Source organism: Monodon monoceros, unplaced genomic scaffold (assembly GCF_005190385.1).
Source record: "Monodon monoceros isolate NGI ecotype Baffin Bay Population unplaced genomic scaffold, NGI_Narwhal_1 Super_Scaffold_12, whole genome shotgun sequence".
NCBI classification, from domain to species: domain Eukaryota; kingdom Metazoa; phylum Chordata; class Mammalia; order Artiodactyla; family Monodontidae; genus Monodon; species Monodon monoceros.
Window position 1 is genome coordinate 103425173 of NW_021703768.1, and position 17701 is coordinate 103442873.

The 17701-nt window shown below is 41.2% G+C and overlaps 1 protein-coding gene across 13 annotated transcripts in view; it reads right to left on the reverse strand.

The window, feature by feature from the left end:
- The window catches only part of ZNF608 (zinc finger protein 608), a 744094-nt gene that overhangs the window by 83445 nt on the left and 642948 nt on the right, over positions 1–17701 (reverse strand). The gene's annotated exons all lie outside the window — the stretch shown is intronic.

Sequence of the window (17701 nt, forward strand, 5' to 3'; positions counted from 1 at the left end):
TTTTAAATTTCTGTTGTTAGTAATTTTAGTAATGATCAAGTATTTCATACAATAGTGTGTGTGCGTGTGTGTGTATACACACAACTAGAGACATCCGGTAAACTTTCGCTCTGGGGAAAGTAACAGTCCCTTTTTAATGTCTTCTGAGGAAGGTGCCATTTTGTCCATTCTCTGGGGAAAAAAATTTTACACTTATGATCTTGCACCTGAAATCAGTTGATAAAATCATGCGAGATAACCGCCCCCCCCCCCCATCTCCCTTAACCACTCAGAAACTAGAATGAAATCAAAAGACTCGAGGAATAGGGACGGAAGTTAAGCTTAGGGTAGATCCCCACCCACTGAGATCCTTGTGTGGCCTAAGCCACAGCCTGGCCCGCCGGCCGCCGCTCAAAACTACTGATCCCTCCCCATCTCTGAGTCTTACTTAGCTCTTCATGGACCCCTGGAGCCTGGCCTGACTGCTGCCACTTGAACTTCACCTCCTTGCCCTCTCATCCACCCCTCCCTCTGCTCCAGCAACCCTGGTGTCTCCTGCAACACACCAAACACACTCCCTGCTCCAGGCTCCTTCACAGGCTGTCCCCTTGGTCTAGAAAGTTCTCTCCCCAGGGAGTCACATGGCTCCTCCTCACTGGCTATCACATCCCTACTCAAGTGTAAACAAATCCTCAACTCTCCTTTTCCACATCCCTCTCTACCTCCTCCTGCTTGATTTTCCCTTACAGCACTTAACACCAAGCAAAATATCTTTATTTGTCCCAAATATACTAGAATATAAGGGTCGTGAGAGCAGAGACTTTATTTGTTGCTGATTGTATCTCCAGGACCCAGGCTGTGCTTGCCATTTAATCTGTGTTCAAAAAATATGTGCTGCGTGAAGGAATGAATGAAAGAATAAACTGAGACCTGCATGGACACCTCCCCTTTCTAATATTTCTACTGTCAGAACACAAAGCTCTCTCCACCCCTCACCTAGGACCACTTGTGTTAAGGTCGATCACAAACAACAGTCATCCTTCCAAAGTCAGGAGTCAATTCTGAGTCTCATCTTAACCTGACTTCTTGGCATCATTTAACACATCTTCTTGCATCATGATTACACTGCTTGCTAGAATTTCTGCACTTGCTTTCCAGAAACACCAGACTGGCTTGGTTATCTTCCTCCTCAGTGAATGCAGTGCTGGCTCCTCCAATGCTCCGCGGCTCAGCCCTGAGCCCCCGTCTTCTCCAGCTATACTTTCTAGGTGACCTCTTCTGGCCCCATGACTTTAAAGCCCACCTGCATTCCCACTTCTTCCAATCAATGCCTCTAGCACTGGCCATCCAATCTGAGCATCATTACCTGGCAGCTATGAGGTATATCAAAAGTGTGTCCCAATTCTTGACTGCACCCACCCCCAAATCCTGGATGTTATCCTTAATTCTCATCCTCTCACCACTCCCTAGCCAAGTCCTGTCCTCATTACCCGAGACAATGTGAACACTTCTCACCACCTCCATGAAGAAGTCTATCCTCTCTCACCGGGATGAATGAAAAAGTCTTATTGACTCATTTCCCTATTTCTCCCTATAGTCATTTCTCCACACAGCAGTCAAGGGCAACTTTTTAGAAACAAACCAAATCATGTCACTCCCTTACTCAAAACTGCATAAAGGCTTCTCAACATATTCAAACTAAAATCAAACTCTTTACCATGGTCTACAAGGCCCTCCATGATCTGACTTGAGCCTAACTCCCAATCCAATACAACATGGTCTGCCCAGAACACAGTCCATGTGTATTACCTGGTGGAGTTAACAGCATGCGCAGTCAACCAAGAGAAAGACTAGGAAGTGTGTCCAGAAAAAAAAAAAAGTGTAAATATCCAACCAATCGTGAGAACAGGCTTTGATATCCCTCAAGTCAGCCCAATTCTTTCTCTCCCATCTGAAGTTCTTACTTGACACAGCTCTCTACCCTGCAACTGGGCTTCAAAACCATACCTACATCAGACCCTGCTTCACACTCATCTCTTACACCCAATTCCTCGCGTCAGAGGTCTTAAAGAAATGTCAAGAGAAGAGGTTCTCAACAAGTAGGCAATCTTCTACTCCGTTGTTTCCAATGACTCTCTTCTCCACTGTGTCCTAAGATGCGCCGGGGTTTCCAACAGAAAAAATACACAGCCGTGGGCTTTGTCAGCCCTAAAACCCTCTTCTTTCCCGAAGGCAAGGCCTCAGAGAAATTAGAGGCACCACTGCTTGCACAAACTGTGGGGAACTCTGGTGAGTTGACAGGTGCACTGGTGAGTTTATTACCCATTATCTTTCTGACCTGTGTCCTTAGAATTCTAGTAGCCTTGACCTTGTACAGCTGCCCGCATAGCTCTTCTTCAGTTATGCACATTATTTCTATTTCTCAAATCAAATTCATCAGGTATAGCAGAAAAGTGGAAAGAGAACACAAATTATATAAATATACATATATATAAAAATATATCAACACATATGGGAAATAGAAATTTGTGACATTTATACTACTATCAAGTCTGACTCTCCCCGTAACTTAACGGCAATACCAAGCCTCAGGATTTCATGTGCCTATCAGGTCCCAATTTGAGCTTCACTCCTTACAAAAGTCCCTTACAATATCCACTATGAAATCAGGACAGAGGGAAAAAAAAGCCACGTCAGACTATGCTTCATTCTCATCACTTACACCTTGTCAGCTTCAAATGTTAAAAAACATCTACAGAAGAGGTTCTCTCCAAAATTCAGCTTTACAAAAAAATACGCTTTGGGGGCAGAAAAGATGACCACCCCAAAGATATGATGAAGACACCAGGGAAGCTCCCGGCCTCTCCTCCTACCAGAAAGTCCTGACATTTGAGCTCCATTCTTGGGCCTTTAAAAAGTCTACTCACAGTAGACTTTTAAGATGGCACCATCTTAAAATCACCTTAATCACTTATTCAATGGATTGCTGTAGGGCAAAGCTCTTGATAAATGGAGAAAAATTAGCCTCTAAGCAGATGGGGAGATACCAGAAGGTAAAAGAAAGATATTTTTTAAAGTAACGTAAGCAAGGGGAGCAAAGCAAAGATCACCTCTGCTTTGGGGTGGCTGGCCTTCCGTTCATCTTGCTCTCCCATGCTCCCAATAATAGCCTCGAAGATCTACACTTAACTTCTCTTCAGGAAGCGCCTTCTCTTGGCCTGTATCACACAGGTTTTCCATAATCTGAAAATCATTAGCCCCACACAGCTGGCTTTCTGCTTATCTTCCTTACCGTGAAAGACAACCTCACGCTTGTTCCTTGTGCCATTTTTCAATGCTGAGAGCTCAATAATCAAATGTTAAAACACTGGATACACAGTAAATAAAAACATACAAATTTAACTCATCTCTCTCTACATTTCCTGAATATTATGAAATCTGTGTGTGTGTGTATCTATCTATCTATATATATATAGATACACACACACACACACACACACATATATATGTACGCATGTATTATGTATTTGGGCATGTTTCCATTTGCTTGCCTCGTAGATCACTGTTCCATGAATCCCAGCCATTCTACTTGAACCAAGTAGATCTTATCAATAGCCCCATGGTCTAACCTTCTCCTGCCCCTTGATAACTTTCTCTCCTTCCCCCTATCTCTCCTTTTAATTCCAGGTAGTACAAAGCAAGTCCACTCTAGAGCCCTATTAGCTTACCAACTTCAAAGCTAACTTATTGGCCCAAGACTTTAGGTCAGGTGGTATCCCAACTACAATAAGAGAAGGGGACAGTTTCTATCCTTTAAGGTCGGATCTGCATAGGAAGCAGCCAGAAGAAGGTCTTGAGCAACTTTAAAAGCAGCCGCTCAGATGGCTGTACTCATGCTGGCACAAGGGCTGTTCAGAATAAATGATGCTGAAAAGGAGGCTGGTCCCTCCGTAGCGCTAAGCATCACCTAACTAACCATCAGCCCCTTTCTGCAAGCTTTTACTCCCTCTTTGAGCTTCACAGCTGCAGAAGAACAGGCTGGCACAAGCCTCAGAGAGCACCACAGTGAGGGGGCACAGGTCAAGGCCTGGGCAAGAGTGGCATTTCCCGAACTCTCGATGAGGTAATTGCCAACACTCTTTAACCAAGAATAGAGGGTGACAGGAAAGTGGTACCTTCTTAACACGCTTGAGAGGAAACCTATTTTGAGCCCAGGAAAGGCCAAACACACAAATAGTAGGAAAAACTTGAAAAAGAACATACTAAATCATTAAACATTAAAAATCACTTATCTTCTTGATCCTAGCTGTTCTTGCTGACTGCTATAAAAACTTCTTCAAGCTTTTCCTTGACTGTATATACAGACATATATATCTATATATGTGGGTGTGGGTGTGTGTTTTATAAATGTGTAATATACAAATATGCTATATTTAGTGACTTACTTCTCCTTCTCTTTTGTTGTTTAGTTGTTGTTTCCCGCACTCCCCCAAAGGGTACTTTGAAATCTTTCCAGTTTTTACAATTAAACCTAACCATCTGGACTAAAATCTTCACATTCACTAAATTAGTCACAGATTTTGTGGGTAAGCTGAGAAAGTAAATGCTATGCTCAGTGCTAGGATTTAAACCACATCTACCACAGCAAAACACTCTCTCTCCAATAATCTCTCCAATTATGCACGCACATCCAGGCTCAAATAACATGGAGGTGACCAGACCACATCGCACAGAATATTTGTACAGTGAGTATTACTCTTCAGAGCCCTGAGTGAGTTACAAACAAGCCAAAATGAAATTCTTCAAAAACCCTGCAGAATTTATTTTACAGGCAAAAGAGAAACAGGTATATGTTTCCTCCACCATTAAACTTCCTACTACTACTAGTGTGTGCTGACAAGCTGCTCATCAAATTCAGAGGTAGTTTAAAGAGAACTGTATCTACATGTTGAACACCAGTAAAAACGTGATTTGAATACATTGGGCATTTTCTAGATTTTTTCAAGTACGAAAGTCTAAATCTCTTCAGATTTCACTATGTGTCAGAAAAGGAAAATTCAATGTGTTTAAGTTTTCAGCTGAAATCCAACAAGGGCAAGTGATTTTGTGTCATCAGCCCGTCACAGGTAAAGAGTTGTAGATGGTACAGAACTTCCATCCACCTAAAACTGGACAGGAGTATCTGCGGGAAGTAACTCCGCAGCTGTACTAATAACTCCAGGTAAGTAGAAAACACTGGTTTTTACAAGGAAATAAGGTACGTGAATTTATAGCAGGCTTATAGATTCGTGTGTTAGCCTTTCAAAGGAGACTTTAAGCCTTTAGTGTGAGCTAAAATAGAAAGTACCTGACTTTGGTGTAAGCAGGTTTATAAAAGTCATTTTCAGAGCATCTTAAAAAGATTAGCATGTTTCCTTTCACATTTTATATGGACAACAAAAAACAACCAATTAAAATAGTATACAGAACAGGTTAGAGAGGAGGAATCAGACAAAAGAGAACCCTTGTTAATAAGGCAGGAAGCTCAGCACCGCTTCCCCATTCTCTATGTACACGTGAACACAGACCAAACTCACTGAAATACAGGGTATGTTTAGGTGCTTTTTAAAACCCTCAGAAGCATTCACACTGTGGAGGCACTAACAATCTGGGGCGGTGGGGGACTGGGGAACCTTTCTTTCCAGGGGGGATTAAAACTGCAAAGAGATTTCAATCTTGCAAAGCCTCTAGGCTGTCATAAATATTAACATGAGCTATGTTTTTTTATCTTTGCATTTTCGTTTTGGTTTCCTACGTAAACCTAGGTTGAGCACGTATCATCAGTCAAATTACACCCAAAGAAATCAAATTTAGGTGGGCCTTTGCAGGGATTTACCTCTTTGGTAAAACATGATTTTTAAAAAATGTATTTACACAAATTCAGTCTACTTAGTGACTATGACAGTGCTGAATTTTACGAGATTTAAAAGTTTGAAGTTTTATAACACAGGGAACTATATTCAACATCCTGTGATAAACCATAATGGAAAAGAATGAGAAAGAATGTGTGTGTGTGTGTGTGTGTGTGTGTGTATATATATATATATGAGTCACTTTGCTACATAGTGGAAATTAACACAACATTGTAAATCAACTATACTTGAATAAAATAAATTTTTTTAAAAGTTTGAAAAATTATGTTGGATGCTCACAGGAATAAAATCCAGTCTCTTTCTTTACTAACATAGAAAATGTTAATAGAAAAGCATCTAGAATGAACAACAGCACATTAAAAAGTCACTAGTTTGACAAGTCTGAAAACATTTACACCTAAATCTTTACACCCTCTCTGCGCCCCCATTCCTATAATCCTGTTACTCACCACCCGCCAAAAGAAAGATTTGTAAAGTGAAGCTATCAGCCATGATTTAGACTCGAAAATCAAGCCATTTCAAAAGGATCATACCAAAATAAAAGTACCAGAACTTAGTTAAGGAGAAAAACAAAACAAGATCATGTTAAGCCAATATATTTGAAAATTCAATTTATCAAATGTGCATCAAGTAGCAAACAAGTAATTTTAATGTTACAGAAGGAGTGGGCTTTTTCATGGCCAAACAGCATACAAAGACATCTCGTAGAAACAATACTTGTAAGTAACCAGAGTTATCATTAGGGTGACAGTTTATACACAAAAGAGCACTTTGAGATAAAGGGTTTCATTCCCAAGAAGATTAATGCAAAAATAAAAAACAGTGAATTGGGAAGTGTTCAAAATGACACTTCTAGAAAACAGCACTTTACTAGTGATCTAGTGATGTCCTTAAACCCTTTGTTCAAAAACGGATTAAAAGGACGACAACTACAGTGGGACCAAATGCCAGGATTTCTGCTCTTCTATTGGAGGGAGGGAGGGAGGGAGGGAAGGAAAAAAAGACAACCTGAAATTCTGGCTGCCAGGCAATAGCTCTCCCGCCCCCCCCCACCCCCCCGCCCAAAATTATATACCACTTCCCTGCCGCCATGGCTGGAGAGTTTCTCTCTATTCAGTACCACGGCCACTAACTAATGAAATAGTGGGGAATTTCTGTAAAAGGGTCCCAATTATTTAAGAGAATGCATTGTCTAGGGCCATTTTAACAAAGGCTCTCCACCAGCCACCCCCTTTCCCACACACCTCCTTCCCACTTTTTACTCCCTACCTCTACCACCACCATCACCAGTCCCCCTCATTTGAACAGGAAAATTCAGCGACAGCCAGTGTCCCCCTCTCAGGTGGAGGAACTTTAAGTCTTTAGCTTCCTGACCAGGCAGCAAAGAAATGACAACCTGCCTCCTCCTTCCTCCCCTCTCTCTTCAGAGCTTAAAAAGTACACTTGGCCAAGCAGTTCTCACCATCCAACAATTCATTCTTCTTTTGTGAAAAACATGGGTAAAAACAGCTAAGCATGATCACAAAACATAACACCGGGCACTCAATTCCTATACCGTAAGGCCTCATTCTTTTACCTCCTGGTCCATAGGATTTGGTGACTGAATAAATCTTAATCTGTAAACAAACGGTTTGCTCTACAATTAAACCATTCATTCTTTTTTTTTTTTTTTTTTAACTGCTTGGCGGCTACCCAACCCAGAGACTTCTAGGTTCTTCCACTATTTAGTGCTCCCAATGGTTAAAAGGCAATAAGCTCATTTGGAGTTTATAAAACTATGCACCATCAACAAAAGCATGTAATGTTTCCAAGACGCACGGTGGCTTCTACACACACAATGGGGAGCTGTGTGTAGTCTCCCCCAAAACAAAAATGCCCAGCCCCAATTAAGCGCCCTGGGGGCCTTCAAAGCAGTTATGCTAAGTTGCAAATACAGCAAGATCCACTTGAACTCCAACTGTCTTGTGTGCTTTTCCTCCCAAGGTAGGGGAAAAGCTGGGGCAGACCGACCTCATTAAAGGGCAATTAGTGAACCCCAGGACTTGAGGGGCTAGCACAATCGTGCCCATTGTGAGCATTTCACTATGGGGCCACTCTTTTCTCTTTCTTTTTTAAACCCAGGAGGTCTCTGCAGCCTGAAAGGCCCACATTTTAAATTTTTAAGGATTTCAATCTCGCTATTTTTTCTACTACCAGTCATAGAGTAAAAAGAAAGGAAGCAAAACAAAGAACGTTCCTACTTCTTTTGTGGAATTCCAGCATAGCTGAAAGTTTTTTGATAAAATAATTTGAATAATTTATATCCTACATGTAATAAATAATTTAAAATAAGTTTTATTTTTAAACATAGTAAAATAAACGCTCCACCTCCTGGTTATAGTGATTGAAAACAGCACATTAAAAAGGGACATTATAAATCAATCAATATAGGGCTTTTATGACTATATGTGACAACGTGGTAGAAAAAAATTGATCTATTTACATTTGAAGGTGTTATTTAGAAACTAATACAGAGTAACGTGATCAACATAACCACTTTACCATCAATAAAATTCTTCACACCTTTTTAGAGTCCATTATTACTGTTGATATCAATCTGCCAAGATGCTGAAGACTGAACACTACAATAAAATACACCAGTAAATGTGGCTGTTTACATTCTTTAAGGGCACCACCTTTCTGCAAATACTAAAGCCGAGACCCTGCTGCCTTGGTACTAAAATTTGCAGGAGAAAGTAGTCTTTTAGACAAGTAATAAAGCTAAATTTGACCTTCTCAGCAGCCAAGATGTAAACAACTCTAATATTTACATATAATCAGATGGATCAGTATCTTTGTTAAAAAAACAAACACTAAAAAGGAGGAAAGAGAGTTGGAGTAGTTGACCTCCCTCAAAGTAGAACCACCCCGAAACCCAGAGTCCAAGACATTCTCGGAACACTGGATTATGTAGGATAAGGGGTACTAAAGTCACAGGAAGCCATCGACTATGCCAGCTGCAGCCCACAAGTTCCAACAGCTGCCAGAAGGTGTGCTCGGGATCTAGGCACAAACTTGTAGGATAGCATTAGTGCCCATAGTGACATCTTTCAATGCTGCCCTTGTATCTGTTAGGCTAACTAATCGCTCGATTCGTTCAGTTTCTGAATATCAAATGAAAGTATTTAAGAGTGTGTAACAAACAAGTCTTTTGTGCCTTGACCAAATGTATTTCAGCTATACTTAGAAGCAAATTTGTGTGTATTCGTGTTCTATTAAAACATGCACCAGGAGGACCCCTCCATTAAACTCGGGCAAACATCCTTGTTTTATTTTAGAAATACTAAAAAATTGATTTGTGTAACTTGAACAGACACATTTTGAGAAATCTTGAAAAAGCTGGAAAAGGCTTATTAAGAGATGGGGGGGGGACCCCACGGTGGTTATTGTGCAATATACTGAGTAGAGAAGGCTTCCAGAGAAGAAGATGCAAATCCTGGAAGTCATTCCCAACAGTTGGAAACTCTTCTTCTTCAAGGAAATCCAAGGGCTCAAAAAATAAATATTCAAGAGCATTAATTTGTTTCTGGATGTATGCGTGCAAGTAAAACAGCAGTCATAACGTGGAAATTTCAGTCACATTTTGCAACTAATTGGAAGCAGATTAGAATTCCGCCTCAGGGGAACGTTGTCAAACTAGAAGCCGGAGCAAATGAAGAAAGAGGTGACGGCGTTGTGAAGAGCTGACAGATTTACTGCGCTCGGGGCTATAAACGGGTCCTGGGAGGGAAGGAGGGCGCGGCCTCGGCGGCGCGCCCCCGCCACGGCCCCCAGCTTCGGGAGCGCGCGGGCCCGGCCACGCTCCCCGGAGCCCAGGGCCCTCCATCTGCTCCCCCGCGGAACAATAAACCGGGCCTTGCCGAGAAATCCGTGGTCCTGATAAGATAGAAAATCCGCAGGCTGATAAACCCGAGCAGGCAAACGTCAGAGGGAGAGAAGGTTTCTTTTCTTTTTTTTCCAGTGGGGGAGGGGAGCGAAAAAGCAAGCAGATTGTGGAGGATAATACAGCCTTGGAGTAATGGAAACAGCTGCTCGCTTTCTACTTCAGTGTCTGGCATCTGCTGCGGCATCATGGGAAAGGCTGGTGAAGGATTTGGGCAAGGAATGTAAATGGAGACAATTGGCCAAGTGGAGTTTGATGCGGAAAAGCTCAATTGCTCTGTCTTCAAATCATGTTGTTCCCTTCGGGGAGCAGAAGCCAACAATATTACTGAACTCACATTCCACCTTCAAAGCAGCTGAAAGGTTTGGGAATGGGAACCGCTCTTCAATCAGTTACTTCAGATGTGAAACAATATAAAGGGATAAAGCCTTGCTGTTGGAACAGCCTCCATTTGTCAAAGTGTGCGGCTCATCTTCCACTGATCTTCACGGAAAAGTTAAATCGGAGTCCTTTTTTTCCTATGGATTTCACTTCCTTTGAGAAAAATGTTTCTTAAATCACCACTGCTTACTTCTGAACTGGCTCAAGGGACAATTTCTACTTGTGCCTATTCTCTCCTTGGCTGCAAAGATTCGGTTCTAATTTCATTTCCATCACAAAAGAATTGGCAAAGAAGGGAAACGCAGAAACACATAACTAAGTGCTGCTGTGCTAGTCATAAGCCTATAATAAAGCACAGATTTGATAGCATTATCCATGTACTGTGGTGAACCACACACAAATAAACAGTTCTCCATGAAGAATGAAAACCCGAGGCTTCAGCCCTTCCAATTCAAACATTATTGTTGCTTTTAACATGAGCCATCCATAAATCAGCCAAGGAGGTGACAGGAAATCCAAAAGTAATCTGGTCTGGCTATGCGCACTTTGTTAAAAAAAAAAAAAAAAAAAAAGATGCTTTCCAACTCATCCTGATGATGTTCTAAGTGAAGAATGGGTAAAACTGTAAAATCCAGTCATTGAAACAAACGGTATTTTTATGCCAAGTGAATTCAAACACGTGGTAGGCGTAGCAACCAAAAAAAGGACAGCCCTCCAGTATGGGGAAAGCGTGCTAACCTACCAAGAACAACTCAAAAAGGACCTTTGAACCTGCAGGAACTAATGCACAAGACAAAAAAGGTGGATCTAAAGCAGCCAGAGGACCAGATGTGCTTTCCTAAGAAACCCAAATCAGGAGTTTTCTTAAATCAAAAGGAGGAACAGTCACTTCTAGGAGTTCCTGAAAGTGTGACCAATTGGAACTTTGTCGTCTGTTGCTAATTGAAGCATAGAAAAGAGTCCATCTCTTAAAACATACTACAAACCCTTTTTTTTTTTTTTCTTAATTCACTGCCACATGACAAAAACCAGAATCAAGTTGACTGGTAGATCAGTACAACCAAAGACCAAGCTATTATTTCAAACTGTCAGGGGGAAGGCAGTAAAATTGCTACCAGGTCTCCTTAAGTTACCCTTCAATAAAAAGAAGCCATCAGGGAAATAAGAGGAAAAGAAAACACATCAAAACCTTAAAAGTCCCTTTAAGTAAAGTTATACGTCTGTGGCACCATGCCATCTGCTCTCTGGTTAAGATAATAAGCCCATTCCACAACCTAAATATCCACTTCCTAAAATCATTATGTGCAACACAAAATACAATCAATACATTTCTAAACTGTGAAAGCAGCCTTCGTATGGCATTACTGGAATGTGCCTACATGTCCCCCGTAGGCACCTTTTTCTTAAGGTGCTAGCTGAGAATGAGGATGACCAGGAGTGGCAAAAAGCTCAGTGGTTGAGCAAGAATAGTCACAGTGAATAATAATCCAACTGGGCTGGGAGGTGGGGATGAGAAAGAAGAAAGAGTAGCTTTGAAAAACCAGCAGCAGCATTTATTCATCACTTCCAACCCATTTGTTTGGACCGAAGCACCCTTCTCTTTGAGTTCTCTATTACAACCAAAATAGATATTTCTAAATTTTCATTTAGCTTCATGGGGAAGGGGGGAAGCCTTCTGAATACCAGACGAGATACAGGTGGTTCAAAGGCCACTGACCTATCAAAATATGAGAAGTATTCGCTTTGTAATCTCTTCAGTTCTTCAGGCAAAACCTATAATCTATTTTAATACTTTCTCAAAGGTATTTCTAACCAAAATTTAGCAGATATGCAGAACTCAGCTCTAGGAGCAAGGTGCCAATCTCCCCGTCTTGAATATCCTTTATGCGCTCAAAATAGCATTACAAACAGCCCGACTGATGGTCAATCTACTATGAATTATTTAACAACCTTTCATTCAGTTGCAAAGGCTTTGTTCGCACTGCCAAAACCTTTAGCTTAAATTAAAAAGAACTTGCTACGGAGAGCAAGAAGTCACTAAAGAAACTTCAGCTGGGAGAGAGAACTGGATGGATATGAAGGGGCCAATTACTTGGCAGCAGAGTGGAACAGAAAATCAATGGTGACTTCTTCTAAAAGAATAAAGCCCACACTAACTAAACACTCCCAGTCCACTCCCAACCCAACAGCTATATGTGCCACTATAACATTTCTACACACATACCTATGAAATAAATACCAGACACAGGGTACCAGTCTGATCCCTGTATGAGCCTGTAATGACGACTAAAGTCATTCCTGGGTCAGAGATTTCACCTGTTCTCTTTCCCTATAACCTTAAATGTACAGATTAAAAGGGTATTATTATTTATCGACAACTGTCCTAGTGAAGAGGGGTTATTTCCACTCCGCTGTTGCTAAGGAGCGCCCAGTATTTCCTTAGTTCTGGTTTCCATGTTCTACAAGAATGTGATACAAGTAACTTAGGAATAAACTGTTTAGTATTCAAGCAAAGCCCTTGATGTTCAGATCACCGGCAAGTTCAGAGTGCTGGCAATCAAAACTATGTTGTGCTACAGTAATTACTATGAAAAACTTCCAGTGCTTAATATTAAAGAATAGAACAACGTGATCCTTCCACCTCTTCTACACCTCTAGAGTGTGTTCAACATGGCAATTATCCCTGTTCAAGAAGCAGAGAGTTTAAACTGCACTGAAACTCAATTATACCCATGACTTTTTAAACATACACTTCAAAAGGCAGGTTTCATTACATTCAAATCACTGAGCAAAATCTTTTTGCCCAACTTAGAAAAAACAGATTCTATCCCTCTCCATGAGACATCTTCAAGTATAAAAATATTTCTTTTTACTTATGGGACCCACTTCTTCATTTACTAAAGTAGAGGGATGACTGAGCCCTGGTGAAAGACAGAGAGAGATCCCATCTGATAGAAGCAGTGGGATGTGCAGCCCTCCCAAACGTCATTACCACACTGCCTAGAACTGCCACCATTTTTAAAAAACCAGATCACACACTTGTTAACAAAAAACACATTACTTTGCTACTTTTAAGAATGCAAAGGAACTAGGAGTGGTAGATTTATGATTTAAGTGCTTGTGGCTAAAATAGCTTTCCAATTATCAAGGGCCTCTTAGGAAGAGCAAGAATGCATTATGTGTTAATGACCACAACCAGGGGTCCCTTCTCCACTCTTTTGTCAGAACCCGGGCAGATCCTCCCCGCAGCTTCACCATTAACATGTCTGTTTCCTGTCAGCCCCCTCAGAGATAATGTCATTTATCTGAGGGAGGCACAAGCCCAGTCATTAGCTTCTATAAAAGACCTCAAACAAAGGCCGGATAATGTTTTACCCAGGGCTCTTACTAAAACCAGAAGCCAAGAAGCTTACCATCTAAAAGTCAAGGACTCCAAAGTTATCAGTATTAAAAGAATATTTCCCTCATGATCAACAATCCTAGACTAACAGCTCTGAACCAGAGCAAGGTCTATGTAGAACAAACATCGGTCCAGGTGTGGCTACCACGTACAATTAGATTAACCGATAAACGCTGACCAGAGTTAGCCTGGGAGAGCCTTTGCCGCCCCCCCCTTGCCTCCAGGGGGAAAATTGACAGAATAATTCAGATACTGACTAAATAGTTAGATCTTTGAAGAACTGACCCCTCATTGTGATTGCCTGCAGGAACTGAATAACCATTATAAAGTGTTCAATGGCTGAGCTTCTGGAAATCTTTTAAATAAAAGTGGAACTGGTTAAAATAAATGTAGGAACACGTGTTTTCACAGTGTTGCTCATATTACAGCAATTTCGAGTTGCTATGAAGTACCAGGTGAACTTTTTTTAAATTAAAAAAAAGGCACACACAGTCAAAATTGGAGCAAATCTCAGCCGTTCAATCCTTGTTTTTCATGCTGAAAACGAAGAACAGATGGTTCTTTCCATGTTGTTTGAATCTGGTTATTGAACACCTCTGTGGTTAGGGAGATTTCTGCTTAGCACTTTCGGCATAGATTTCATTTACTAACTATAAAATGCTGCTTAGGAAAAATAAGTCTTTCTAACACCCTAATTAAAACCATCTTGCAGCCAAGCAATTTCCCTTGAAGAGCATTCTTAACCTCATGACATTTGGACAATCAATCCCTCCCCGCCTCTTTTTTTTTTACAGACTATTTGCAAAGTTATTAAAAGTTGCTAAACGTTATTTATCTCTTTTAGCACAATCTTGATCAGTTGCTGAGTAATTTTTAAAATTTCTCCGGCAAGCCCAGCAGATTACAAATACTGTGCTCAGAACCCAGTGATGTGCCTGGTTATGCAAATCTTCCAAGCTTCCACGGGGTATCACAGAAACCTTCGTTGGGGAAAGAGCAGCCCCTCTGCACCCACTGCAAAAGCCCTGTCATCCTCCGAGGAAGCCCATAGAAAAGAAAGGAGCTGAATCAATGCTGATTGGGAGCCACCCTTAGTTACCAACGTTTTCAACAGCTAAATCCCTTATGTAGCTTTCAAAACAGTTTGCTGTCCAACAACAATGGACTTTGTTCTTTAATTATAGCAAGTGACCTTTCTGCCCTTTTATTTCACAGTAGATAAACTGCACTCTCTAAGCAGAATTTGTAGGGGGCACTATATTTGGGGGGGAAGCATATCATCCACAAAACTTATTAATCAAAATATGTTCTTCAACTAATCACACTCACTTAGAAAATGTGCCAGAATTCCCTAGTGAAGTGTAAAAAGGCTTCTACAAGAGAATAAAATAAAATGAATGATATCCTTTATAGACAGGTCCATTTGTAGAGCCCACACTTAGGCTGTTAAGGACCAGCTTAATGAAAGCAGCATGATATTACTCAAATCATTCTCTTTTCTAAATGCATACTGAAGAGTCAGAATCCTAAGACCCAACCATAAGATCTCCTATGCTCTTCACATGTATTTGAAGTCTCAGATGTTTTTAAGAATTCTTGTATGTATTTTGGAATATCCCAGCGATCAAATAAACCCATGTACTGTATTGAACTATTAGCCCAGCCGAATGCCTCCGTCTGATAGGTCAAAACTGTAAGACAGTTAAGGAGGATACATGCAGAAGAGCCTCAATACAGGCTATTATGCTTCAAAAGAAAAGGAGGGGGCAGGTGGGGAAGCAGGTTTTAACAACCAAAAACCAAACCGTCAAATCTACTTATTCAGACACGTCACTGGTGGCTTAACCACAAAATGGGCTATAGAAATACAGCTCAAGTATCTTAGAATTATGGCATGTTTTGATTTTGTTCACATATTAAGAGAGTGGCGACTTTTACAACATACTTGTGGTTTCCACATAAAGGACTAGAACGCTCACTGATGTAATTTCATAATTGGACCTTTCATAAGGTCCAATTTATCATGTTTTACATGACTTTGTGTAGTGAATAAACAGACCAAAAATAGACATAGAAGCATGCTGTGAAAATTCACCGGTGACAGCAAGTCTTATGAATCTCCTGGAACCATCCAACCAGGAAAAAGAAAAAGAAAAAAGCACACACACCACAGTACACCCCCCCTTTGGTTTTCACATTTGACCCCTTCATGAGCCACATCCGATTGCTGAAAATTAACCACCTTCACTCTTAAGACACTTACTCTTCACAAACCCAGATAATCAAACAAGGCTGAAATTAAAACATTGTACAAAAACATCAAAAAACCTTTCTCAAAGGATGCCTCGGTGTCGAATTATTTTGCCAGGTAAAGCTTGTCCTACTAAATCTTTCCCACCTCAAGAGGTCTCCTCCTGTCATTAGGAAGTATTTTCTAAATTGAAGTCAAATTTTACACAACCAACAGTTAGTGGAATTAGAGTGACTTCCCTGGGTGGCATCTGTACAAGGGAGTGCCATCTCTGTGTGCCAAGGAGGAAAGCGTTCTTAAGAGAAGTCCTTCTGGGGTGCAGTGGGCGTGGGGAGGAAAGCTGAAAGAACAGGCTTCCAGATCCTGAGCCAGCACCATAGCTTGACAGAGAATGGCCCACACTGCAGTATTCAAGCCCCTCAGAGCCATCCCTGAAGGGGCCCTGTGCCCACACCAGCAGCTACGGTTGGCAGTGGTATGAATCTAAATGCACTGTGCTTGCTCCCCTCCCTCCACCCCAGACCCATCATGACTTGTTTGCTCTTTATTTAGGTAATTCATATTATCACACTTATACTCCTCTGACTGAAGATGAGTTGCATGTATATGAATAACTTAATTCTTCCATTTTTCATCCAGTTTCCTGTGTGACTGGAAAGCGAAAAGAACACAAAAACTGGAGAACCGACACCACGCTCTCATCTCAGTTGCCATGACAGCAGCCTTTGAGATACTGAAATGTTCCAATTGCCAGCTAAACAAAATTGTTGACTGTGAACATTTGGCTGGAAGATTAAAAGGCTAAGGGCAGTACCTCCCACATTCCAGGCAGCGGTGAATCCAATCAAATGGCTCTGACTCCTCAACCACAGCCATTGTGAGCACTGGATTAGGGCAATTCATCTAGATAGTTAGGGCAGATTAGAACTGCAATTTGAAGACTACTGGCAACAGAAGTAAATGCTCTACTGTGCTAATAAGAGGACTTCAGAACGCCTTTCAGCAGGAATTATGTCAAAGTCCACACTTCAGCATAAGAATCGAAACCTGGATTGTATTTTTTTTAATGCATTTAAAGTCATCAGTGCGAAATGCTGTCTGACCAAGGGGATATGGATAGAAGAAGCAGGCGTTCAGAGGCTTTTTGCGAGTTTGGCATCATCTACACCTTAATGTACCTTCATCGACTTCTAAGATCATAAAACCGAAACTTTATTCCTGCAAAAAGAAAAAGGTTTAAATAGACAGCAGTGAGAAATTGTACACAGAAATAATCACCCAAAGACACTTCACAGTTTTGACCAAGTGAGAAATAGCAAAGATCAAATTATTTAATAAGCATATAACCAAACAACCATGCCACGAACCACATGATACGCATTTGCTTCTGCAAGGCACAATCTGTAGAATTAAAGGTTAATTTTATAGAGACAGCACTCACTCCCCCAGTTCACTCCCAACCTGCTCTGTGGACAGAGCACCTTCAGCTCTTGGGACATCACTTAATGCACAGTAATTGCCGGACCAGTAAGTCCTAGGCCTCCAGCACAAAGCAGCACAACACGAGGGGCAATTCTTCGAAGGCAGTGTCTCACTAGACTTTCCGACAATGACAAAGATGGGAAAAAGGGTCCGAATTACCTAAATCAACGCTCCCCACCGCTCAAATGCAACACGTATTTCGGGTATCTTTTGGCTCTGTTTTCACCTTTCAGCACACCAATCCACCAAGTCCATTTCACTTTTCTTACCAACATTTCAGCTCCCTGGTCAGGCAAGAAATCCAAGTGATAACACTCTTAAATCTCCAGCTAAGAACTGGGCAAGGGAACAAGGAAAGAGTCCTGGCGGCCACC